Source organism: Daucus carota, chromosome 4, assembly GCF_001625215.2.
Source record: "Daucus carota subsp. sativus chromosome 4, DH1 v3.0, whole genome shotgun sequence".
Taxonomy (NCBI): Eukaryota; Viridiplantae; Streptophyta; class Magnoliopsida; order Apiales; family Apiaceae; genus Daucus; species Daucus carota.
In genome coordinates, this window is record NC_030384.2 from 8,774,589 (window position 1) to 8,802,016 (window position 27,428).

The 27,428-nt window shown below is 45.7% G+C and overlaps 1 non-coding gene across 1 annotated transcript; it reads right to left on the bottom strand.

The window, feature by feature from the left end:
• Window positions 1-24,777: 24,777 nt before the first annotated feature.
• LOC135152525 (small nucleolar RNA R71) lies at window positions 24,778-24,884 on the bottom strand. Its single transcript, XR_010291700.1, has one exon. It is a non-coding gene; the product is annotated as a small nucleolar RNA R71 (small nucleolar RNA).
• Between the last annotated feature and the right edge of the window lie 2,544 nt (window positions 24,885-27,428).

Sequence of the window (27,428 nt, forward strand, 5' to 3'; positions counted from 1 at the left end):
AGTGCCAGTGTGTGCAAGCATGCTCTTTTATTGAGAAAAGATAAAAACTACTACTCCCACAGAATCCCAATCAAGAATCATAAAAGTTTAAAACTAACACCCCGTCACTCAAGTCCAACTAAAAGCCAAGGTCCCAAAGAATGTCCACACCCTTCTATTTTATTCACTATTTTTTTTTCTTTTTATTGGTGATTAATTGCTCGGTCTAAGGTCAGAGCGCTTCGCAGTGTAAATGCGTTACGAACACCACAAGACTTCACACACCAATTATTCACTCTATTCTAGTGGTTTATTTAACCGTGCAATGGTTGAGATCCCTAAAGATTTATACACTAGTACCCATGTAGCGAGTGTTGGGTCAACAATCCCAAACCACGAAGGGCCTTAGGTTGTTAGGCACAAAGTCCCCTCAGACTTAATTACTCGAGTACTAATGAACTCAACCTAGTTAATTCTACCACTTATTTTTCTAGTGAATTTTATTTACTACTATTTCTTTTTTTTTTTTCTATATTTTTTTTCTAGAAAGGTATATCTACTCCTCAGTTCCCCCAAACTTAAGATTTACAGACCTAAGCTGAAGGGTGCTCAATTCAATCCTAGAATTCAAGGAATTTCGTCTAAATCCTATCTCAAGAACATATGTGAATTACAATTTCCAACACAAGCAATTTCCAAGTACTAACCTAGCATTGCAATTGAAACTACTAATCAAGAACTACGCACATAACTCATCATAGGCAATTAACTTGGCTTATACTTCATAATTCATGCAAATGCTCGTGATACTAACTACAACAATTACTACTAAACATGTAAAATAAATAAAAAAAATTGAGAAAAATAGAAAAAAACGTGAGAAATAATCAAAACAAAATAAAAAAACGTGAACTACATGAACTAACTAACACATGCAATAATAAACAAAATTACAATAACATGCTCTTCCTTAGATTACCACCCCCAAACTTAAAATTTTCAATGTCCCCATTGAAAGCGGTAAAAAGGCTAGAGCACCCACGTACCTACTCGGAGTCCGAATCCTCCCCCTCCTCTGCTGGAGGTGAATCAGGTGGAGGATACTGCATCCCTGCTCCGAATACTGGCCACTGAACCGTGACCCCCTGCGCCTGAAAAGCATTACCAAGAGCCTGTGTCAAGTCAAACGCAAACCTCTGGTGGATGTCATGCATGGTGTCCATCCATCTTGCTAGCCGGCGATAATGAACATCTCCCATCGGTTCGGAGCTCCTCTCCGTCTGAGAAGTACCAGCTCCAGAAGCTCTAGTCCGCTCTCTCCTAATAAACCCTGGACGTCCCCCTGGCATTTCATCATATATGTAACCGAGTCCTCGAGGGTGAGGAACGGCTCCTTCCCACTCCGTCATCCGGCTGATCGCCGAATGATCAATAGGTGCTGCTGGCAACTGTAATTGCTCGTTGGCTGGCCAACAAACACCGCTTGATCGACAGAGCTTCGTAACAATTGTGCCGTACGGAATGGCACCAGTGGTTCCTCCCTGTAAGAACCTAAGAATTCCCTGATGAATCACGTGTCCCAGATCAATATACTTGTCCGAGACAATCCCAAAGAGCAGAATAGCTCTATCCACCGTCACCTCATGCCCATGTGAAGATGGCATGATGTTAGCACAGATGAAGGCGTTCCACGCCTTCGCATACCGGTTCAAAGCGGCTGCCGGAAAAGAAACATGTGCCGGCAAAGGAGGTGCCGTCATCTTCCAACTCGTACCCGGCACGCACATGTCATACACCAACCGCTCAAGATCAACCGGATCCTCGTCAAACCGGCGTTTGGCACGCCCAATCCTCTCTACAACCCAATCTTCTTCATTACGGCGCTTGGCACGCCCCCCAATCACTCTACGGATCGCCTCCGCACTATACTCCACACGGGTTCCTCGCACCACCGTGAAACCATCGCGATTCTCCTTGGCATTAGCATAGAACTCGCGAATAATAGCCAAGGGAACCGCCTCCGGAGCCTCGCAAAAAGACTCCCATCCCCTTTCTTGAATCATGCTTAAGAGCTCACCATCTTCCGCTGTGGGTAGGAATCCCCTCTCCTTGACTATCGACTTATTCATAAGCCGTTGAAACTCGGTTCGTGCACCATCGGAGGTGAATTCAACCTCACCCATCGAGGAAGAATCGCTAGATGTAGGGGCTTGGGTGCTTGGTCCTTGTGATCTTCGGGCTCTTTTGGGTGCCATTGATAGAGATTTAGAGTTGCAAGAGGTTTGTGTGTGGTGGGTTTGAGAGATTTGATGGTGGTTGTGTGTATGGATGTGTATATATATAAGTAGGGTTTATAGAATTAGAATAGGAATTGGAGATGGGTTTTGTGTTTATATAGGATTTTGAGAGCTGAGTTAGGGTTATTGAGGATATATTTCGGGCTAGGCATGCAAAATTAGGATTGTGGGCTTTTAAAAACGGAAAATAAAATATTTTTGGGAGAAAATCGGGCTTCTGGGCAGACAGTAGCGCGGGCGCGCTAAGTGCAGCGCGGGCGCGCTGAGCAACTTAGCGCGGGCGCGCTGGACACTAGCGCGGGCGCGCTAGTGTCTGCCACCCGGGGCCGAATTTTCTCGTTTTTTGCGTTTTTGAGGTTTACAACGATACAACATGGTTCCAATGCGCGGGTTGCCTCCCACGAAGCGCTTGTTTAACGTCGTTAGCTCGACATGAAGTCCAGAATTAATCCGATTCCGATGAAGTATCCTGTGGAGGATACCTCGTTCCATAACCAAACGAATTCCAAGTAACATTAACATCTAGTGCTAAGAATGCTTCAGCAAGAGAGTCCGTTAATATATCAGCAAAGCGACCGATTCGTTCTTCAACCGCGTCAATACGCCGGATTATCCTTCGGTATTGTGCTTCATTCAATGTTGAATCAGCAGGTGATTGAATTACAGATTGGCTACTCGCACTGGTAGAAAGTAGAGGACAAGTGTCTCCACATGCATTAGGAATTGAGTCAGAGTGAGCTCTAATTCTGTGCCAATTAGTCATCTGAAGTTCCTGAGTGACTTCAACCGCTTCATCATCCTCAGATTCTTTCTCTTTTGGAATTTTCCACTTTAGGTCTCTGTGCTCAGCAGCAGCCAGGTTCTCTATCAGTTCGTAAGCATCATCGAAGCTCTTGCTCCACAGATTTCCTCCAGCTGCCACGTCTAACACAGCTCTACATTGACCATTAAGACCCCTGTAGAAATAATGAATTGCCATTCCAGGAGGCATGCCATCTTCATTGAGATTTTCGAGAATCTTCTTGAACCGGTCCCAAGCTAAACAAAGATATTCTCCCGAGAATTGAGATAATTTACTTTCGGTGTTTCTGATAGCTGATACTTTAATTAGAGGATAAAACCTGATACAGAATATTTTCTCCAACTTGTTCCAGCTATTAGTAGTGCTTGCCGAGAGAGAGAGAAACCACGATCGTGCTACATCACGTAGCGTGAATGGAAAGAGTCTCAGCTTCACCAGATCCTTAGGTCCGATATTGAAATCCAATGCAATACTGAATTCCTCGAATTTCCTTAGATGCAGGTTTGGGTCCTCAAGAACAGACCCCCCCAAATTGAATAGTATCCTGCAGCCTGAGAATGATTGATGGCTTAATTCGAATACCCCTGGCTGATATCGCTGGCTCAATTGTGTCAGCCTGATTATCATTGATTTTCAAACGAGAAAATTCATGTGACGCCTCACCAACTGTTGTCCTTGCATAATCCATTGTTTCAGAATCAGAAGAAGAAGATGAATCAATTGCTTCCTTACGAGCTTTAGAACGTGTTAGCATAAACGCGACCCAAGTACCTGAAATAAAGAAAAGAAGAAAAGTGAGAAAAGAATAGAATCCTAGTCAGTGAATTTTAATGCACACTGATGACAAGTACATAAACTAATTAATTAACACCGAGTCCCCGGCAGCGGCGCCAAAAACTTGTTCGCAAAAATCTACACGCAAGCGCACGTGATCACAAGTAATATATTTGTTCGTTCCCACAGAGACTGGTGAATTAAGAATACGCACCTATGCAACAATGTATGAGTAATTTTCACTGCTAAGACAATTAACAAGGATGTGTTCTTTTATACTAATAACTAAATTTACTAATCAAACTCAGAATAGGAAAACACATGGGATTCTAACTTCATTATCGAATTCATCTAGAATTGAAATTACTGATTAACATGCGACTGTTGATCCTAATCAGACAACACGAAAGTAATACATGCCAACTCTCGTTGCACACATATCATACCAATCAAAATCCACAATTAAGACAGTAATCTCATGGACACCAACAAAGCTCAGACCCTATATCTCTATAGCGGTAGTGTAAGCAGAGAGGTTTAAAAGCAAGTTGTCTATCGTGATTACACAGGGTGATAAAAATAGTTCAAGTCTACCACAAATTATGTTTCATTCACATAATCCTATGTTTACATGGCATAGTTCTAAATTCAATCATCCACTCTCGCTTCAGAAAGAATTAACAAACAACTTAGAAGTTAGCTACGCTCCTAAGAAGAATAAGCACGGCGCATGCAAAGAAATCAACGTACATCACAAAATCCAGCAATTAATATTCTTTACTAGACTACATCGATAATTCCATTAGAATCCCATGAAGGCGGTTAGTTCTTAATCGAACTAATCGACATCATGGGTTCTAATGAAAACATGATAAATAAAAGACGAGAATTAAACATAAAACAATTGCTTGAATTAATAAATAAGAACACAACGTTACAGAATTGATGTTCACGATCTCGCTCGAAACTGTCACTTCCTCGCGAAGAACGATCCAATACAATTCACTAATGTGTTTTATTACAAGAGAAAAACTGATAAAACTATATTCCGATATTCTACGATACAAGTGAGGCTAGGGTTTTTACACATGAGAAATTAGATACATTGACCAAGTCAACCGGGCCTTGACCGCTGCTAAAATCCATCAGAAAAGCTGCAAAAATCGGCCCGGAACAACTCTGCTGGGCGCGGCCGCGCTAAACTAGCGCAGGCGCGCTAGTGGGACAGTAGCTAGCGCGGGCGCGCTAAGATCTAGCGCGGGCGCGCTACTGTCTGCCACTGGCAGCCCGTTTCTTCGTTTTTTAGCTCGTTCTCGCGTGCATGCCCTTCCTCGCTCTAGTACCACTTCCGTAGGTGATCACGGTTGCATTTAGCACATGCAACAAGCCCTTTAAACCCCTAGACAGCTCTAGTGGACGAGTGTGTTCTCGTGAGGGTTTGTAGAAGATGTACCCACAAAATCCCAAGTCGTGATGAATCCACAATTCTCTATTCTTGCAATTAATGCACCAAAAACAACCTAAAATGAGAGAAAATCACTTCATCACCTCAACTCGTGACCTGCACAGAAAAACACTAAAAACACATCAAAAGACACTAAACACTTAAGTACAACCAACCAATTTAAGTGGAAATGAAGGCCTATAAGTGTGTATAAATACCACTTATCAGAAGGATCATCATAGAGGATATTGCTATAGTTGAAGGACTTCAACATAATCTCCTTAGTGTCAGTCAGTTTTGTGACAAGGGATATTATGTTCATTTTGAAAAGGAGATATGTATCATTAAACATATCAAGGATAAGCGTCCTTCACTATGTGGCTTAAGGAAAGGCAACATGTACGTAGCTGATTTGTCTTCAGGACCAGAGAATGCAGTTCACTGTTTCTACGCAAAGGCGTCTGCTGAAGATAGTTGGTTATGGCATAAGAAACTCTCACACCTCAACTTCAAAACATGAACTCTCTAGTCAAGAGAGATTTAGTGAGAGGTTTGCCATCCCTGGAATTCTCAACTGATGATCTGTGTGAAGCTTGTCAGAAAGGAAAAGCAAAGAGAGCATCTCACAAAGGCAAAACCATTGTGGATTTGTTTGGCCCCGTGAATGTTACATTAATTAATGGAGAAAGATATGCCTTGGTCATTGTGGATGACTTCTCGAAATTTACTTGGGTTTACTTCCTGGCTTCTAAGGATGAAACTCCGTTGACAGTAATTGATCATATAAAGCAAGTTGAATTGGATAAGGGTGTGCCAGTGAAAGCTGTAAGGTCAGATAATGGCACCGAATTCAAGAATCAAACTCTAATCAACTTTTACTCTGAAAAAGGAATTAGAAGGCAGTATTCAGCACCAAGGACTCCTCAACAGAATGGAGTCGTCGAAAGAAAGAATCGTACATTGATTGAAGCTGCAAGGACTATGAATTCTGAAGCAAAGCTTCCACTGTACTTTTGGGCTGAAGCTGTGACTACTGCCAGCTATACCCAGAATAGAACTTTGATCAATAAAGATCATATGAGAACTCCATTTCAGCTGTATAACAACAAGAAACCATATGTCAAACATCTTCATTTCTTTAGAGCTAAGTGCTATGTTCTCAAAGATGGAGAAGAGAACTTGAAATAGTTTGAGCCAAAGGCATCTGAAGCAATTTTTGTTGGTTATACAAATAATGCTTATAGAGTTTTTGTAATTGATACTCTGTCAGTGAAATTTAGTGTCAATGTTACATTTGATAACACTAAACTCCCAAGTTTACAATCTGCTAATCCATCTGAATCCCTGAAGTTTGACAACTATCCAGATTCTGATTCAGATGATGATGTTCCACCTGAGGCTGCAACAGGTGATGACAACAATGATGACAATGATCCAGGCAATGGTGGAGGAAATGGAAATAATGCTGGAGATTCCACTGATGCCAGTGGTGGATCATCAAGTCAACCTGGCAGCAACTCAGGAGGAGCTGGTGGATCAACAAGTCATACACTTCAGCTTAATGATAATACTGCTGAATCATCAAGGACACAACTTCCAAGGGAAAGGATTTGGAGCAGATATCATCCCTTTGATCTTATAATTGGTGATCCTGATGCCGGTGTAAGGACTAGAAGTGTTACGACAAATGAATGTCTATTCTCTGGTTTTCTATCACAATTAGAACCAAAGAAAGTGGATGAAGCATTTGCTGATCCTGATTGGGTTCTTTCCTTGCAAGAAGAACTCAATCAATTTGAGAGACAAGAAGTCTGGGCCCTGGTTCCAAGGCCTAAGGGTAAATCCATAATTGGAACTAGATGGGTCTACCGAAACAAGTTAGATGGTGACGTCATTGTTGTGAGAAACAAAGCCAGACTGGTCGCAAAAGGTTATTCCCAAGAAGAAGGAATTGATTATGATGAAACCTATGCTCCAGTTGCTCGTCTTGAAGCCATCAGAATATTTCTTGCATTTGCTGCACACTCCAACTTCAAAGTTTATCAGATGGATGTAAAAAGTGCATTTCTGAATGGAAAGCTGGAAGAAGAAGTATATCTGAAACAACCCCCTGGCTTTGAAAATCCAGAGTTTGCTGATTTTGTATACTTCCTATTCAAAGCTGTCTATGGACTCAAGCAGTCACCAAGGACATGGTATGACAGTCTCTTTGAGTTTTTAATTGAAACTAATTTCACTAGAGGTGTCATAGACAAAACTCTCTTTTACAAATTGCATGATAATAATATGATATTTGTTCAAATATATGTTGATGATATTATATTTGGTTCTACTAACGATAACTTGTACAAGAGATTTGCTAAGTTAATGTAGAGTAATTATGAAATGAGTAAGATGGGTGAGCTATCCTACTTTCTTGGTCTTCAAGTAAGCCAAAAGGAAGATGGAATCTTCATTTGCAAGTCAAAGTATGTCAGAGATCTTCTAAGGAAGTACAATCTAGAAGACTGTTCACCGGCAAAGACACCCATGGCCACTGCCACTAAGCTTGACCAGGATAAATCTGGTAAGAAAGTTGATATCTCAAACTATCGAGGTATGATTGGCGCATTACTCTATCTCACTGCTAGTAGACCAGATATTATGTTTGCAACATGTTTGTGTGCTAGGTTCCAAGCTGATCCTAAAGAATCACATCTTATAGCCGTCAAAAGAATCTTTAGATATCTTAAGGGTACACCTAGTTTAGGTATTTGGTACCCTAAGAATACTGGTTTTGACTTAACCGTCTATACAGATTCTGATTATGCAGGTTGCAGGATTGATAGAAAGAGTACGTCTGGAAGCTGTCAATTTCTAGGTAGTCGGTTTCCTGGTACAGCAAGAAGCAGCACTCAGTGTCTACTTTTACTGCTAAAGCTAGTACATAGCTGCTGGCAGTTGCTGTGCTCAAATTCTCTGGATCAGGAATCAATTTAATGATTATTGTATTGATGTCAACAAAATTCCAATATTTTGTGACAACACCAGTGTGATTAGTCCATATTTTTGCATATTTAAGTGCCTATCTTTTGTTTATTTTCGTAGTATTAATCGCTTATTAATTTTATTTCAGGAAATTGTAGATAAATAAAGAAAGAAGAGAAAGTGCAAAAAAAAAGGGAAGAAAAAGAAAAGAAAAGAAGAAAAAAAAAAGAGAGTTGGCAAGTAAGGGGGCACATGGAGGGCTATGATCTACCCAACACACAAGGCACATGGATGGTCAAGATTTAACCACCCTACCCCTAAACCCTAAATCTTTGGCTATAAATTCCCCCATCTCTTTACTTATAAACATAATCTTTTTAACCTAGTCTTTTCCTAGTTGGTAGGTAGTGATAAGTTGATTTTATATCCACTTGGAAGCCTTCGTTTTGGCTTAAATCGATGGTCTGGCCTCAAGCTTTTGTTGTTTTTCATATGTTTTAGTGTTGTGTTGTGTAGGGTTTCTTGGAAGGAGAACGAAGAGGAGAATCATAGCTTTCATTGAAAAAAAACGGCGAAGCAATCGGATGCTCGAGGAGAAAGATACGGACGCGCAAAGGTTGGATGTCAGGGCTGCTGATTTGGCGCGGCCGCCCCAACTTTGGCGCGGCCGCCCCGTTGGCGCGCCCGACTCAACTCTGGCGCGGCCGCCCCACGACCTGAGCGGGAATTTTGGCCCGTTTTGCCCGTTTTTGATCCGTTTAAAGGCCCGTTTGCTGGGAAACTTAAAGGAGGACTTGGGGGACTTAAAAGATAACCTAGAAACATTCTAAGGAGCACATGACGGCTACGGAGAAGATCAAGATCGATTTATACTTTTTTACCTTTGTAATTCTTCGAAGTAGGCGTAACTTTGGATACTCATTTCGGATTTGTTTCCTAACTCTTATTCTAGTACCTTGACTTTGTTTTTCCTATTCAGTACCATGTTTACATTCGAACCCATGATGATGAGAAGTTCGATTATGAACTAATCATTGTCATGGGATTTTAGCGGATTTATCGATGAATTTCAGTAGTTAATTTGTCTTATTCATATGTGATGTGATAATTTCAAAATAAGATTTTGAAATTAATCGCAAGTGCACGATCCCGTTTTAGTAATATAAGATTCGTTCCAAGGACTAAATTTATTTTCGCGAAAACTTAATTTTTAACTTAATCAAATTAGAACAAAAGATTTTGAGGAGAGTATCTTAATTTAAATGATTTTTTTAAAAATTAAAAATTAAATTTTCATCAAAACTAATTTAAATAAAAAAAACACTAAATAAGTTGCTAATACATGAACCGGCTGCGAGTTGACTAAACAGATCATAAACAAAATCGAACTAACAGCGTGTTAACGGGAGAAACTGGTTAACAACAGATGTGGGTACCTGAGTGATTTCCGGAAGGAACAGCGAAGAACACGGGACGGGAAGTGATGGATGATGTAGCTGATCTTGTGTTTGATCCTCGAGAGAAAGAGAGAAAGTGTTCTCAAGCGTTTCTCAGCAAGAATCAGATTATCAGCACAAGAGGCCTACGTACCCTATTTATAGGGGTTCAAGCTACCACGTAGTTCTTACGGGCCAAACTTCTTAGCGTGGGCTAAGTGTCAGTCCGGTCCATCAAAGCCCAGGCCCGTAGGACCTTGAGGGCAGCCGTCAGGAGAGGCCCGTGCTCGCATGGCCTAGGCCCATATGGCAAGAGGCTGTCATGGAGCGGGTCAATGAATGGATATTGATCCAATAAGTCCTCGTATGGGGCGAGGGAGCCCAATCATCCTCTATGGGGCGAGGGAGCCCAATCATCCTCTATGGGGCGAGGGAGCCCGTTCATCCTCTATGGGGCGAGGGAGCCCGTTCATAAAAACGTAACTCTGATAATGCTGATCCAATGGACCAATCAGTGCAGAATAGATCGGCAAGAAATCCTGAGCCGGGTGGCTCATGCAAACGACCCCGAGCCTGTGGCCTGGTTCTCCTCGCGACCCCTCCCTGCCAAAATGAGCCAGAGTGGTGCGAGGCCATCCCATGCGAGGCCGGGAGAGCGACCCCCCTTGCGAGGCCGTCCCCTGCGAGGCCGGGAGGACGGCCCCTCATTGGCGAGCCCTAGGGTCGCGACCCTCCTTTGTCTGGCGAGCCCCTCTTCATCCTGGCAGGGCTTGGACTGGTTCATCCTTCCTATGGGCCATTCTTGAGGCACTCATGGATCAGTCCCCTTCCTTGGGCTGGTTAACAAGACCCTCTGCTAGCTTGGTAGGGCCCAGTCGTCATTTTGGGCCTGTCGAGGTCCATGCCTACTTTTTGGTGTAACAACTACCCCCCGATTCCTGTCCGATATTGAGGGAAAGGAGAGGAATCAAAGCGAGGCTGTTTTTAGGGGTTGCCAAGTTCCTCTTTTCCTGAGCCCGAGCGTTGCTGTCTAGTCCCCGGAAAGCGAGCCCAAACGACACGAGGCCCTCATAGCCGTTGGGGGGAGTGACAGCTGTCGTGCATCACCGAAGGGTCAGCCAGTGAGAGAGCAACACGTGCCCCATGCCATTTTCTCTCTCTTCTGCCTATATAAACCCCAATGATTTGAAATCATTTTCTCACATTTCCAAAAACAAACATTCTCAATTACTGTTTCGAGCTCCGAGATCTGGCAAACATTCGAGTGTTCATCCGGCCCGCTAGAAGATCATCCTCGCATTCCAGCGGATCATCCACACCCGGTTCATCTTCATCGTCCTCGCTTTCTGGAAAAGGTGAGTCCTTTCCTTATATTTTTCCACTTGTAAGTCTTCCTATGTGTTTCATAGTTGTTTTGCACACATAACGCTTGCATACAACCACTCTCACATGATTAACGAGCCGTAGCATAACGACCCCTGCCAATGCGAGCCCGACCCGGAGATTTCCTCGAGCGACCCCATCAACCTGGGCTCGCTAAGCGACCCCCCAATGCTCGGGTTCGCTGAGCGACCCCCCCTGTATTAGGGCTCGCAAAGCGACCCCCCCATTACTTTGGTTGGTCCGCGTGTGCGAAGTGAGGACACATAGATGACCCTAATTCCTTTCTTTTTCTGTTTTTTCTTGCCCTTCATTTCCTTTGTGATTTCTTTTAAGGCACACACCTAATCCACACCATCTTTTTACAGATGTCTGAGAGCACGAGCCGTTCTAGCCACGTCTCCTCGCCTCTGAGCCATTTTCCCCGCCATCAGAGAGGCTCAGCTGAATTCCAACGGGAATTGAACGAGATTTCTGGGACGAGCCGTCATCCCATCAACCCTGAGGATGCTATCAGCGAAGAGGCGGCTGCCAACATAGCCATGGTTGAATCATCCATGCACAGTGGATCCAGCTCACTTCACTTGCACTTAGACCCCAAATGGGCTAGAGAGGATTTCCACTCTCTCAGAAATCCTGAGGGTTGGAAAGAAAAGCGACCCTCACGCCCCGAAGGGGGCCTCATTGACTTTTCTTTAATAGAGGATGAGCCTCGCCAATTAACAGAGGAGGAGGTCAATGATCAAATCCGACAGATGCGAGAGGCGAGGAGGAGGGGAAAGCGTGTGGCTTTGAGCGGTGATTCGAGCGACACCCCCAGTGACAACCGTTATGATTCGGGGTCGTCCGAGAATGATAGCGACTCGTCATGGAAGGAAGGGGATCCGCTTCCTGAATACAAGGATGAGTTCGCTACTCCTGAGGCCACCGAGGCGGAGTTGGAAGAAGTTACCCGGTCCGTAGATTTGTGTAACTACTCCTACGTGCCAGAGCCGTCGGACGTGGAATATGTTGCAACCCCCCAACCTGAATTGGAGGGGCCCGTCTTTTTGGGACCGCTAGGCGACGACGCGTCCTCCTCCTCGAGGCCTCAATCGCCTCGCGTCCTAGCGTGCCGAGACATGTCGACCACTCTGTCCAAGGAGGAATTGGCGGAGTTGGTGGAGTTGTACGGGTTGAGGGGTCGGGTCGTTCTCCCTCGTCCACATCAAAGGTGTTATCGCTTCAACTTCCCTGAGAACGGGGGTCGCATTCCTCGCCTCGTCCTTTCCTCTCATTTGGTGAGGCTTGGGATTACTTCCCCCCTCCACCCTTTTATACGGGATATCTGCGAGTTCTATCACTTAGCCCCGCTCCAGATCAACCCAAACGCTTTTAGGTCTATGATTGCCTTGTATATAATTTATGGCGAGGAGGGCTTTGGTACTCTGGACGCCAAGACATTAGGATATTTTCTTCAACTTAAGAAGGCTCCAAAAAAGGACTTTGGCTACGTATATTTTTCTGTGTGGCCGGAGTTTAACGGGAAGAGCCTTGTATTTGGTGCCCCAAGCAATGCTGGGACATGGAAGGGCCCATTATTCTATATTTATGACGTTCCCAGAGTCAAAACCTCCTTTAATTATAATCCTGGTAAGTTTACTGAATCTCTCCCCTTATAGCATTGTGTATTATTATGGAATCTCACCAAGTTACCTGGCCTCGCAGTTGCTCTAGTTCGTACAGTACTGCAGGGGGAGGCAAAGAAAATGGCCGACAGAGTGGTTGATCTACCCGAGGCGAAGAGGAATATCAGGAGGCTCCTAACCACTGAGAACCTTATTAAATATAAGTTCCTTAACCCCGATACCGAGCCCGAGACCATGAAGCAAACAGCGAGGGCTCGCCAGGCGGCCCCGAAAGAGGCTCGCCAAGCGCCCCCTAAAAGGGCTCGCGAAGCGGTCCCGACAGGGGCTCGTGTGCCAAAGTCTCCTAAGGCCTCTAAGGCTCGCGAGCAGGCGAAAGGCAAGCGTCATCGTGACGACAGTACGTAACCGGCCTTGCTGGGACGAGCCCCGGCTAGCTCAGCTCCGGCCCTTCTTCCCTTACTTTAATCTTACTTTATGCCATGTTTATTATAACACACGCGTGCCTCGTTCATTGCTTTCTCTCTTGCATCTTCGTCTTTTCTTTTGCAATTTAACTGTGAATCTGACCACTTTCTTTCTTCTTCTTCTTTTTTTTTTGCAGTTATGGCTCGCTCCAACAGCCGGGCCCCTCCTAGTTTTACTGCCAAGGCTCCTCCTAAGCTCGGGGCCAACAAGGAGACCCCGGATAAGCCGTCTGGGCTGATGGCCGACGCCCGTAAGGGCCATAGCATGGAAGAGCCCGCGAAGAGGCAGAAGGTGGATGAAGTGGCTCAAACTCAGCTGTCCCTTCAGACGGCTAGCGTCGCAGCTGCCCAATCGACTAACAACGTGGCCCAGGCCTTCGCCAAGCTGGGTCACTCTTACGTTAGCGAGCAGGAAATTGTTTCTTGGACCAGCTGCTCCAGGGAGGAGAATAATGCGGCCCTTACAAAATGCCTCGCAGAGGCCTGGATTAGGCAAGCCTCCTATCACAAAGAGAACAAACACTCGGCTTCTCAGTTGGATCGCTTAGACAAAGAGAACAAGGTCCTCAAATATAAGCAGTTGGAGCATGTCAACGAGTTGACCAAGCAAAGCGAAGCCCATAAGGAAGAGCTCAAGAGGGAGACAGGCTCGCTCCGCGATGAGCTCCGCGACGCCCGGAAACGGGTCGCTGACTTGGAGAAGTCTGAGGGGGCGCTCGTGAAGGAGAGGGATGGCCTTGTGCAGTAGGTGGCTGCTCTGAAGGCCGAGAAGGAGACTCTGGTCGCTGAGGCTACCGTTGAGGGGCAGGTCACTTTCATGAAGTCTTTTATGAGGCAACTGCCGGATTTCGATTGGGGTCCGTTTGGAGATTATGCTGAAGAGCTCCGTTTGGAGATGGAGGCTGAGGCTGCTAAGCTCGCAGCGGGGTCAGGCCATGACCAATCCAGCAATACCCAGAACGAGCCCTAGGCTTCTACTGTCTTTTATCTACTTTTGAACGAACAATATAGTCTTGCTTTTTGAACATTTGAACAAAGGGGGTGGGCACCTTGAATGCTCCACAGTTGTAATTGAAAGTATTTTAATTTTTGGCACTCACGCACTGTTATGGGGTCGCTAGTCGGCGAGCCTCCTTGTTAATTCTAGTATCGTTCCCTTGCTTTTTATATTGGACCATGTGTACATGTTTGTTTCGCTTTGTACTGCTGTCTCTGCCATTTACAGGTGACGAGTCACAAGTCGTGAGGTGCGATCCCTTCTCGCGAGGAGGGGGTCGTCCTCGTTTTCTTCTCTTGTATGTGGCAGGTATTCCTCTACCAATTTCTTACTCAAGTGCTTTCGGGTCGTTTTAGGGTCGCGTAACGAGCCCCGATATTTGTAGCTATACAGTGGAAGGATCGTGCCCGCTCCCCGATGAAACAAGCAGGGGGGGACACGTCCTTATCTTCTGAAAGGTGTGCTAGGATCGCCTAGCTGACCCACTTCAGTTATATCTAGTAGGGAGGCGTCCGCACCTGGTTAACAGGGGGCCACTTCCCTGCCTAGTTATAACTCGTCTGGGGTCATCCGGCGAGCCCAAGATTGGGGTCGCCGAGCGAACCCTAGACTGGGGTCGCTTAGCGAAGCCATACGACTAGGGGGGTCGTTTTAACGAACCAAACGCCCTCATCATAGCACATATATGCGTACAATTTCACACGTGATAGAAGAAGATTAAAACAACTCATACCATAAGATGTAATGCTTCAAAAGTCTGCCATTACTGAAACCAAATGCATAAGTAGATATGTGGGACAAGCCCCCACTGCTCACTAGAATTTAAGTGCGTAGATAGATATGTGGGACAAGCCCCCACTGCTTAAATATAACGACAAGTACTAGAGTAGGCGTCTATATGATCACTACCCCCCTAGACTTGAGATGAATAATATTCATGTTAAGTCTGGATCAAGAAGGAACTACTGATAGTATTTGCGGAGGTGCTCCGCATTCCATGCTCTAGGAACCATCTTGTCATCCATGTCCACCAAGTGGTAGGTGCCTCCCCAGATTACAGCTTTGACTTTGTAGGGCCCCTCCCAATTGGCCCCAAAAACTCCGTGTGCAGCTACCTTAGTGTTTGGCATGACTCTTCTGAGGACCAGATCACCCACACGAAGGGGACGATCCTTCACCTTCCCATTATAGTGCCTGGCGGCCCTCTGTTGGTAGGAGGCTAGCCGGATTTGGGAGTTCGTCCTCACTTCTTCGATCATATCCAGATAGAGGCGATGGTTGGCCTCATTTGCTTCGGGGTCATAGTGATCTCTGCAGAAAGAGCCAGCTCCTACCTCAACCGGGACCATGGCTTCGCAGCCATATGTGAGAGAAAAAGGGGTCTCACCGGTTGTGCTCCGGGGCGTGGTATTGTAAGACCACAGCACCCGGGGGAGCTCCTCAGGCCAATCACCCTTGGCTTCCTCTAGCTTGGCCTTGAGAGTATGCTTGATGATTTTATTGATGGCCTCAGTTTGGCCGTTGGATTGAGGGTGGCATACGGCTGAAAAATCCTTCTTTATGCCAAGTGCCTCACAAAAGTCCCGTAACTCTTTGCTGTCAAACTGTTTGCCATTATCTGAGATGAGCTTGTAGGGGATCCCATAGCGGCACACAATAGATTTATGCACAAAGTCCTTTATCTTTTAGGCAGTGATAGTGGCTAGAGGCTCAGCTTCTGCCCACTTGGTGAAATAATCAACAGCCACCACCGCATATTTGACACCCCCTTGGCTTTGGGTAGTTCACCGATCAGGTCAATTCCCCACATAGCGAAGGGCCAAGGGCTAGAGAGGGACGTGAGTCTGGCTGCTGGTAGGTTGCTATAGTTGGCATACCTCTGGCACTTGTTGCAGCTGCGAGCAAAATCCTGAGCATCTTGCCTGATAGTGGGCCAATAATATCCCTGATGCACAATCTTTTGGGCGAGGGAACCACCCCCCGAGTGATTGCCACAAATTCCCTCGTGTATTTCTCGCATGATGTAGTTGCACTCCTCCCCATCGATGCACTTAAGGAGAGGGGAGTTGAAGCCTCTCCTGTAGAGAACATTATCATAGATCACATAGCGTGCAGCCTTGTACCTGAGGCGCCTGGCCTCATTTTTGTTATCGGTCAGAGTGCCCTCCTTAAGAAACCGCAGGATAGGGGTCATCCAGGTGTCCCCATCATCACCAATAGCCATTATCACAGCCGCCCCTGTTTCTTCTATCTCGGGAACGCTAGGGCGCTTCAGATTTTCTAGAGGAATGACCCCCAGGAGGACCGCTTCCTTTTGTGATGCCAGTTTTGCCAGTGCATCTGCATTTGCATTGAACTCCCTTGGGATCCTTTCAAGGTGTACCTCTTTAAAACATCCCATTAAACGCCTGCACAGCTGAATATACGCATCAGTTTGGATCCCATTCCACTGGAACCCCCCTTTCACCTGCTGTACCACAATCATAGAGTCACTGTAGATGTCCAGGTTCTCGACTTTCATCTCCTTAGCCAATCTTAGCCCGGCAATTAGGGCTTCATATTCAGCCATATTGTTCGTGGCCCCAAAAGAGAAATGTATGGCACTCTTCAACAAATGGCCCTCGGGGCTCTTGAGAACTACACCAGCTCCCGCTCCTTGTTTATTTGAGGCCCCATCTACGTGGAGAGTCCACCAGAGGGCTCCATTTTCTCGGGCAAAAGCTGCACCATTTGGAGTGGAGACGGGGACAAGGGCTAGAGTGTCTCCTTCATTCTGTAGGGGGAATTCCAAGATAAAATTAGCCAGGGCTTGCCCCTTGATAGCCGTCCGAGGCTTATATTCCACATCGAATTGGCTCAGTTCAATAGTCCATTTGAGAAGACGGCCCGAAGTCTCAGGCTTATGAAGAACTTGTCTGAGGGGTAAAGATGTCCGCACCTCAATTTTATGAGCCTGGAAGTAGGGCCTCAGCTTCCGAGAGGCCAGAACAAGGGCATAGGCCAATTTTTCCATACTGGTGTATCGCGTTTCCGCGTCCACCATCCGTTTGCTTACATAGTAAACCGGGAGTTGAACGGATTCCTCCTCCCTTACCAGTACAGCGCTTACAGCATAATCAGAGACAGCCAAATATATTATGAGGGTCTCCCCTTCCTTAGGCTTTGAGAGAAGGGGGGGAGATCCGAGGTGCCGCTTAATGCTCTGGAAGGCTTCCTCACATTCCGGGGTCCAGTGAAAAGCTTTCCCCACCTGCTTTATGGCCTTGAAAAATTCCTGGCATCTGTCGGATGACTTGGAGACAAACCGATTGAGGGCTGCTATCCTGCCCGTGAGAGATTGCACTTCTTTGACAGTCCGAGGGGACCACATATTTATCAGGGCCTCTATTTTGGCCGGATTAGCCTCAATCCCCCGATGGTTGACCATGAAGCCTAAGAACTTACCAGATTCCACTCCGAAGACACATTTCTGAGGGTTAAGCTTCATTCTGTATTCTCTGAGGATCCCAAACATTTCTGAGAGATGTATGATATGGTCCTTGGCCTCCTTAGATTTCACAAGCATATCGTCTACATAGACTTCCATGGTCTTTCCAATCTGATTCTCAAACATCTTGTTCACTAGCCTTTGATAAGTGGCTCCGGCATTAAGCAGGCCGAAGGGCATCCCGATGTAGCAGTAGAGGCCCCTATCTGTGATGAAGGAAGTGTGTTCCTGATCAGGCTTATACATAGGGATCTGATTATACCCGGAGTAAGCGTCCATGAAGCTGAGGAGAGCATGGCCGGCGGTGGAGTCTACAAGCTGGTCAATCCTGGGAAGGGGAAAGCTATCCTTGGGACATGCTTTATTAAGATCAGTGAAGTCTACGCAAGTCCTCCACTTCCCATTAGGCTTCTTTACGAGAACAGGATTGGCTAACCAAGTAGGGTAGAATGACTCTTTGACAAGGCCGGCCTTGAGGAGACGATCAACCTCACTTTTTAAGGCTTCTGCCCTTTCACCACTAATGGGCCTCCTCTTCTGACGTGCCCCCTTTTTGCTAGGGTCAATATTAAGCTTGTGGCACATCACTTTAGGATCAATTCCCACCATATCAGAGTGAGACCAGGCAAAGACATCCAGATTAGCCTTCAGGAATTCCACAAGAGGACCCCTTATTTCGGGACCAAGGTTGGAGCCAATTTTGAGGACCTTAGACGGGTCAGTAGCGTCTGCCAATATTGACACTGTATCTTCCGTTGTGCCTGCCCTCTCCCCAGTCTCTGGCATTCGGGGGTCAAGATCTATATCCCCTGTTTTGGCGTTGGGCTCAACAATTTCTTCAACGAGGGGCTCCTTGACAGCGGGTTCCTCAATTTCGAATGTGAGGCCCCCGGTTGACTTAACGAGCTTTTCAGTGGTGACAGTGACTTCCCTGGTAATCCCATTGGGGAGATCGACGACAGTCGAAGTCTCTTTCATAGTCCATTTTCCTTTGCGAGCCCGGGTTGCTAACTGTTCAGGGCTCTCCTCCTCATCATCGCTGGCCTCTTCTACAATACCCTCAATCAATGTCATGACAGGCAAAGTAGGGCCCATAGTGAGTGCTCTTGGGCGGGGTTCTACTATGAGCCCCCAATCGTCAAAGTACTCCTCTGGAATTTCTTCTATACTGATCATGTTACAGGTGAAGCCTAGGCCTCCCCCTTTCACTGTCTTTTCACCCTGCAATCCCCCAGGGGTCTCGGGGCGGTTTCTCCTCTCGGCCAAGCGGATGGCCTTGTTGTAGCAATCCCGAGAGTCATATTGCCACCCTTTGACGCAGCCTACACCATTTGGGGTGGGGAATTTCATGGACATGTGGTAGATGGAGGTTACTATCCTCATTTCCTTCAAGATGGGGCGACCGATGACAGCATTAAAGGCTGAGTATTGGTTTATGATTAGCCATTCGGCCATCTGGGTCGTGGAGAGAGGGCCTTCCCCGAGGGTAACGGGGAGGTTGACGGATCCTCTTACGTCAATGGGGGTCCCGCAGAATCCGTACAAGGCACTGAGGGTCACGTTCAAGTCCTTGTCCGTGAGGCCCATCTTAATGAAGGCGTCATAGGACAGGATATTCGCTGCACTCCCATTATCTACAAGTACCCTGTGCACGTTGTTGGAGCCAATTTTGACCTTCACCACCAGAGCATCGGAATGGGGGTGGTGAACCCACCTTGCGTCCTCCTCACTGAAAACAATGTTCATGGTCTCACCCTTAAACATTTTGGGGGGCCTTTAAGAGAGGTGATTGACATTAGTCAAAGGTGGGCTCTTGGCCTCCCGTGCGTACCTTTCCATGGCTTTTCTACTTTCTCCCCCAATATGAGGACCGCCAATGATCATGTGAATGCTCCCTGCCCTAGGTACCTTTTCAGCGTTGGTGGTCTCTGTATCATTATCTTGTGGGGGCGGGGGCACATTATTATAACTTTTCTTTTGGGTCTTTACCCATTCGGTGAGCCTCCCATTTTTGATGAGCTCCTCAATTTGTTGTTTCAGCTGCTGGCAATCGGCAGTGTCATGACCATTCTGCTCATGGAACGCACAATACTTGGTCCTATCCTTCTTCGCCCAGTTACTCATTGGGGCAGGCTTCTTAAAAATCCCCTTATCGGCGTTGATGGCATAGATGTGCTCTATCGAGGCCACCAACGGGGTGAATTGATTCTGACCTCTCCCCTGAGTCCCAATGGGGTTCCTAGGGGGGGTCTTTTCCTTCTTTGCTCGATCTTTCTTAGGACTGGGGCTCCTCCTTTTCCTTTCGGGGGTCACCGACCTGCCTCTCTTCCGATTTTTATACTTGTAGTTTTCGCGGGGAGGAGGGCTCCCGTTGTCTAGCTCGGCCATGGACCTCTCCACTATCTTAAATGGTTCGGCCTGCCGATAGAGATCCTGGAGAGTGGTGGGTTCATGAGCCTGAATATCTTTCCAGAAGTCCGAGCCTCTCCTCAACCCAGCAATTAGGAAATTCTTCACAGCTTCATCAGTGGCCCCTCTCACATAAGGGACCTCAGCATTGAATCTTTTAAAGTAGTCATGAAGGGTTTCTCTGCTTCTCTGCTTGATATTGGCTAAGGTGGCCACAGGAGGTGCGTAGGTCATGGAAGACTGGAATTGCCTGATGAACAGGTCCCCCATCGATTCCCAAGTGCTTATTATCCCTGGGGCTAGCTTAGAAAACCACAGTTGGGCGCGCCCTCGAAGTGAGGCAGCGAAGAGCCTGCAACGCGTGAGGCTGGGGACCTGGTAGACGTCCATCTACATGTTGAACCGCATGTAGTATGAGGCTGGGTCATCTTCCCCATTGTAGATGAGTTCAGGGTGATGCCTCATGTTTACGGGCGGTGGAGACTCCAGGATGGCCCTAGTAAAGGGAGAACGGGCAACAACAGCTTGAGGGAGCCTCTTCTCCTCCTCCATGCGGTTTAGTATCCTCCTGAGGTCATTCACATTCAAATTTCCAAGTCGTTCATCCTCATCGAGGCCATCATTCTCGCCGTGGAGAGACGGAGGTGGATTACTCCTCCTAAGGTCGTGGACCCGGGATTCTCCCTCGTCCTCATTGTTCCGCAGCCTAGATGGTTGGCGGGAAAGATGAGGAGGGGATCTCTCCCTATGGGTCCTTGAGTGGAGTGACCGTTCCCTCTCGTCATGATGGGAGGGGGGTCGCTCCTCTCGACGCTGGTGCTCTCTCTCCATTCTTTCCATATGCTTGGCCTCCAGCCTGAGCCTTAAGTCATGCTCAGTTAGTCTCCTTCCCAACCGGTCGAGAACACTCGTGCTTCTAGCAGCAGAGGGAGTGGGCGGCCGACGGGAACGGTGGGGCACTTCACCTGCCTCAAGTGTGCCCTCTACCTCAGCCTCTCGATTGAAATCCCGCTCTAAGTTCCTGGGGGTCACCGAAGGTGTCGGCCCGCGCCCAGTCCTCTTGAAGACTCTCTTCTTCTTGTTTCCCCGCTTGCTCATTCGGGCTACCTGATTCTGTATGGTCTTCATGTCCCTTGAGAGATTCTGCAGGTATTCCATGATGGGATTAGGCGGGGGGGCTTCCCCCTCAGGCGTGACCTGGGGCTGGCTCCCGCTGCTGGGAGTGATGCTGTTCTCCCCATCTTGAGTTCCTTGAGAACTCCTTCGGGCTCTCTTAGATCTGTTCTTCCTTCGGCTCATCTTTCTCCCTAAGATGTTGTTAATACTCCCACTGTGGTCGCCAAATTGTTAACGGGAGAAACTGGTTAACAACAGATGTGGGTACCTGAGTGATTTCCGGAAGGAACAGCGAAGAACACGGGACGGGAAGTGATGGATGATGTAGCTGATCTTGTGTTTGATCCTCGAGAGAAAGAGAGAAAGTGTTCTCAAGCGTTTCTCAGCAAGAATCAGATTATCAGCACAAGAGGCCTACGTACCCTATTTATAGGGGTTCAAGCTACCACGTAGTTCTTACGGGCCAAACTTCTTAGCGTGGGCTAAGTGTCAGTCCGGTCCATCAAAGCCCAGGCCCGTAGGACCTTGAGGGCAGCCGTCAGGAGAGGCCCTTGCTCGCATGGCCTAGGCCCATATGGCAAGAGGCTGTCATGGAGCGGGTCAATGAATGGATATTGATCCAATAAGTCCTCGTATGGGGCGAGGGAGCCCAATCATCCTCTATGGGGCGAGGGAGCCCAATCATCCTCTATGGGGCGAGGGAGCCCGTTCATAAAAACGTAACTCTGATAATGCTGATCCAATGGACCAATCAGTGCAGAATAGATCGGCAAGAAATCCTGAGCCGGGTGGCTCATGCAAACGACCCCGAGCCTGTGGCCTGGTTCTCCTCGCGACCCCTCCCTGCCAAAATGAGCCGGAGTGGTGCGAGGCCATCCCATGCGAGGCCGGGAGAGCGACCCCCCTTGCGAGGCCGTCCCCTGCGAGGCCGGGAGGACGGCCCCTCATTGGCGAGCCCTAGGGTCGCGACCCTCCTTTGTCTGGCGAGCCCCTCCTCATCCTGGCAGGGCTTGGACTGGTTCATCCTTCCTATGGGCCATTCTTGAGGCAGTCATGGATCAGTCCCCTTCCTTGGGCTGGTTAACAAGACCCTCTGCTAGCTTGGTAGGGCCCAGTCGTCATTTTGGGCCTGTCGAGGTCCATGCCTACTTTTTGGTGTAACACAGCGAAAACAAAAAGAAACAAAAACAAACAGTGATGCACGTATAACTTAAAACAAAATAAAAAAAAGGAAAAAAAATGAAAAGAAATCAGTAGCAGCGCGTGAAAACAGACTAAAACAAAACATGTACGCTGGACTTCCGCAAACAACCAATTACACGAGACTCGCCGGAATAAATAGGGGTCGTCGGCATAGCTTAAATCTCGCTGGAAAATTGATTTGACCGAAAAATTTAGTCATTCCAAATATAACAAATAAAACCCCACTAACCTCTAAACCAAATTTAACATCAAATTCTACACTAAATAGCCCCCAAACTACCCATTTCTTGACCAAAACAAGATCCAAATCAAACCAAAACAACTCCAAATTATACCTAACTTTAAATCTAGCCTATATAAAATATAACTAACCAAAACCCACTAACCTCAAGTCAAAATCATAAATTAAAATTTACACCCAAAAGCCCTCAAAAATACCAAAATCAAGAACAAGGAGAACACCAAATCTTACCAAACTAACTCCAAATCACACAAAACTTTAAAACTAACTTATCTACCAAGTTTCTAACAAAACTCCATCAAACTACCAACCAAAATATTAACTAAGTCATTGAACCCACTAATAATATTGAGAATTAAAAGGGGCTCAAGCTAAATACTAAAAATGTAAGCTCAAAACACAAAATAAAGGCTCTTCAACCCACAAGTGGTTGGCATAAATGCCACTTTATCCACTTGTTGAAAAGAAGGTTGGTCATGGCCATAAATTTCAACAAGGTAAAGATGTAGGAGATGAAGAAACTAAACTTGAAATTATATTAAACAAGAAGGTGTTTACAATATTTGAGAGATTACAAGTTGAAAGAGAAAGCTATTCTAGATGTAGAAAATGATGAAGGAGGCTACTAACAACTAGGTAAAAACTAGGGTAAACTATCATGGTGGCTAATGAGAGAAAAAGATGTTTATATAGGCCAAGATTAGGGTTTTAGGGGTAGAAGGGTCTTTGTGTCTTGATTTTCTTTTCCCTTTTTTTCTTCTTCTTCTTTTTCATTTCTTTTTCTTCCTCTTTTTCCCTTCTTGCACCTTTTTGTTCCTTTTTCTCTTGAATTCTCGATTTCTCTAAAAATTCCTGAAAATAAAACAATTAACTAATAAAATACGAAAACAAGCAATAAATAGGTAGTTAAAATGTGCAAAATAATGGACCTATCATGATGGTTTGATTCCCTCGTATTGGTTGTGCTTATTCGTCTTGGATGCGTAGCTAACATCTAAGATTGCTTGTTAATCTTTATTGATGCGACAGTGAATATATTGATTTAGAACTTGCCATGCGAGCATAGGTTTCGTGTTCGATAACATGACTTGTGCTGTGATTTTACCCATCTTGCATCGCCCTGTGTAATCTTGATAGATAGCTTGCTCTTCAACCGTTAGGTTTTCAAATTCTATAGACATATAGGGTCTAAGCATAATTGGTGTCTGTTTACCTTCTATCTTAATTGTGGATGTGTAGCAGTATGGTGCACGTATAACGACAGTTAGCGTGTATCAGTCTCGTGTAATCTGATTAGTTATCAACCATTACAATCGAATAAGGGCATAACTCTGAATGAAGTTGTTAATGAAGCTAGAATCCCATGTTTTTATTCTCATTAGTAAATCGTTATTCTCTTAGTTTATAATTCTTAGTTTCATAATTCAAATTGAAGTAGTTAAGTAGATAACCAAAACCCAATTTGATATTTGTCTAAGCATTGAATAATAATCATACATTGGTGCATAAGTGCATATTTCTGAATACACCAGTCTCTGTGGGAACGAACTGAATTTGATTCTATACTACTTGTGACCACGTACGCTTGCGTGATTTTGTGCGAACAAGTTTCTATACTACTTGGATTCTTTTCTCACTTTATTTCGTTTGTGTGTGGTTCAGGTACTTGAGTGACATGTATGCGAACACGTTCTCAGGCCCGTAAAGAAGTATTGACAAAAGCAGAAACGATAGTGAACAATACAATGGGCGACCAACCACCAGCACCACCAGGGGGAAATGATACTAAGGCTCTCAAGGCTTTCTCTGAGCCTAAGATCAATGACATTCAGTCGAGCATTATCAGGCCAGCAATTCAGGCCACCACTTTCGAGATCAGACCGAGCACTATTCAGATGGTACAGAACTCAGTGCAATTTGGGGGTTCTCCGACTGAGGATCCTAATACGCATATTCGGGACTTCATTGAGATCTGCGACACTTTCAAGTTCAATGGTGTTACTGATGACGCCATCAAATTGAGGTTGTTCCCATTCTCTCTGAGGGATAAAGCTAAAGGATGGTTGCATTCTCTTCCTGCAGGATCTATTACGACATGGGAGGATTTGGCTCAGAAATTTCTTACTAAGTTCTTCCCTATGGCCAAAACAGCCGCAATCAGGAATGCTATCACTCAATTCTCTCAGCTGTCTAGTGAAACTTTATGTGAAGCTTGGGAACGCTACAAGGAGATGCTTCGAAAATGCCCACATCATGGGATGCCTGATTGGATGGTGATTAATTGCTTTTATAATGGCTTGGGTCCTCAATCGAGGCCAATGCTCGATGCAGCATCAGGTGGAGCTCTATGGGCTAAGAGCTATGATGAAGCTTATGAGTTGATTGAGATGATGGCCGCGAATGAATATCAGAATCCTACTCAGCGTCTTCATCAGGGCAAGGCAGTAGGGATTCTGGATGTTGATGCTACTTCAGCCATAGCTGCTCAGCTTAAGGCTCTTACTATGAAGGTAGATTCTTTGGCAAATCTAGGAAATCAACAACCACCTTCAGTCTGCGAGCTCTGTGCTGGTGCATATTCTTCGGATCAGTGTGCTATGTCTAGCGAATCCGCTCAGTTTGTGAGCAACTTTCAGAGGTCTCAACAACAATCTCCTGCCACTTATCATCCCAATAACCGGAATCATCCGAATTTCAGCTGGAGCAATAATCAGAACTACATGCCACAACAGCAGCAACAGTTTCAGCAGCAAGGATCTAGACCTTTTAACCCTTCTGGTTTTCAACAACAGTTTGCACCGAAGCAGCAATTCCATCCACCTGGATTCCAACAACAAAATCATGGGGTGGCTGGACAGTCTTCCAATGAAAGATCAGAATTGGAAAAATTAATACTAATGGTTAAAAGCCAATCGGTATCAATCAAGACTTTGGAGAACCAGATTGGGCAGATTGCTAACGCGTTGATAAACAGACCACAAGGAACTCTTCCTAGTGATACAGGTACAGGCTATCGCCTTGAGGTCCGGAAAGGTTACGAAGGAAAAAGATTCAGCAACAGAGCGAAACAAGGAAGAGAGTGATCAACAGGTTGAAACACCCGTGCTCTCATCTGAGTCTAATAGTGGAAAAACTGTTGTTGAAGCTGACAAGGATGAAATCAACGAGGAATCAAGCAAGGAACCAGCCAAAAAGTCTAGTCCTAAAGCTGATGTTGGGGTCAAGCAAGTATATCCACCTCCCCCTTTTCCGAAGAGACTACAAAAGCATAAGCTCGACAAGCAATTCGCTAAATTTCTAGAGGTTTTCAAGAAATTACAAATCAACATACCTTTTGCGGAGGCTCTAGAACAAATGCCGAGTTATGCTAAATTCATGAAAGGTATTCTATCTCGGAAACTCAAACTTGAGGAATTGGAGACTATGGCTTTGACCGAGGAGTGTAGTGCTGTATTGCAGCAGAAATTGCCCCCGAAGCTGAAAGATCCGGGAAGTTTCACAATCCCGTGTACTATTGGGCAATTGTCATTCGACAAGTGTTTATGTGATTTGGGAGCTAGCATCAATCTGATGCCCTTGTCTATTTTCATGCAACTTGGACTTCCGGAGCTGATACTAATATGTCTTTGCAACTGGCTGATCGTTCGATTACATATCCAAGGGGGATAGTTGAAGATGTGTTGGTAGAAGTGGATAAGCTAATCTTCCCAGTTGATTTTGTCATTCTCGACTTTGAGGAAGATAAGAAGATTCCTATCATCTTGGGGAGACCATTCCTCGCGACAGGGCGGACTTTGATTGATGTACAGAAGGGTGAACTCACAATGAGAGTTCAAGATCAAATGGTCACTTTCAACGTGTTCAATGCCATTAAACTTCCATCAGATGAGGAGGAATGCTTTAAAGTGGATGTGCTTGAGGCTGCAGCTCATTCGGAAATCGATATCAGGCTAAAAACTGACATCTCTTGGATAGAGTTCTATCAGGTGACTCTGAATTCGGAGATGAAGCGGAAGAAGAACACCTTCACTATTTAAATACTTCTCCTTGGAGAAGAAGGATGGATCCTCCAATTTAATCTCTTGGATTATCAGAGTTGAAAGAGTCTCATGAACGGCTGAAACCTTCTATTGTCAAAGCTTCTAAACGTGAGCTTAAGCAACTTCCCGAACACCTAAGGTATGCCTTTCTTGGCGAAGCTTCTACATTACCTGTAATTATTGCATCTAACCTTTCAGGTATCGAGGAAGAAAAGCTTTTGAGAGTTCTTAGGGAGTTCAAATCAGCCATTGGATGGACTATTGCAGATATCAAGGGAATCAGCCCTTCTTATTGTCAACATAAAATTCTGATCGAGGAGGGTAGTAAACCCACTGTCGAGCATCAAAGAAGACTCAATCCAATTATGAAAGAAGTGGTGAAGAAGGAGATTCTTAAGTGGCTTGATGCCGGCATTATTTATCCAATCTTGGATAGTTCTTCGGTGAGCCCTGTTTAATGTGTGCCTAAGAAAGGAGGCATGACTGTGGTAGCTAATGAGAAGAATGAGCTCATTTTGACCTGAACAGTCACAGGTTGGAGAATGTGCATGGATTATCGGAAGCTCAATAAAGCCACCAGAAAAGATCACTTTCCATTGCCTTTCATTGATCAGATGCTTGATAGGTTGGCCGGTCATGAGTACTATTGTCTTCTTGATGGGTATTCAAGGTACAATCAGATTTGTATCGCACCAGAGGATCAGGAGAAGACCACTTTCACTTGCCCTTTTGGCACATTTGTTTTCCGTCGTCTTTCTTTTGGA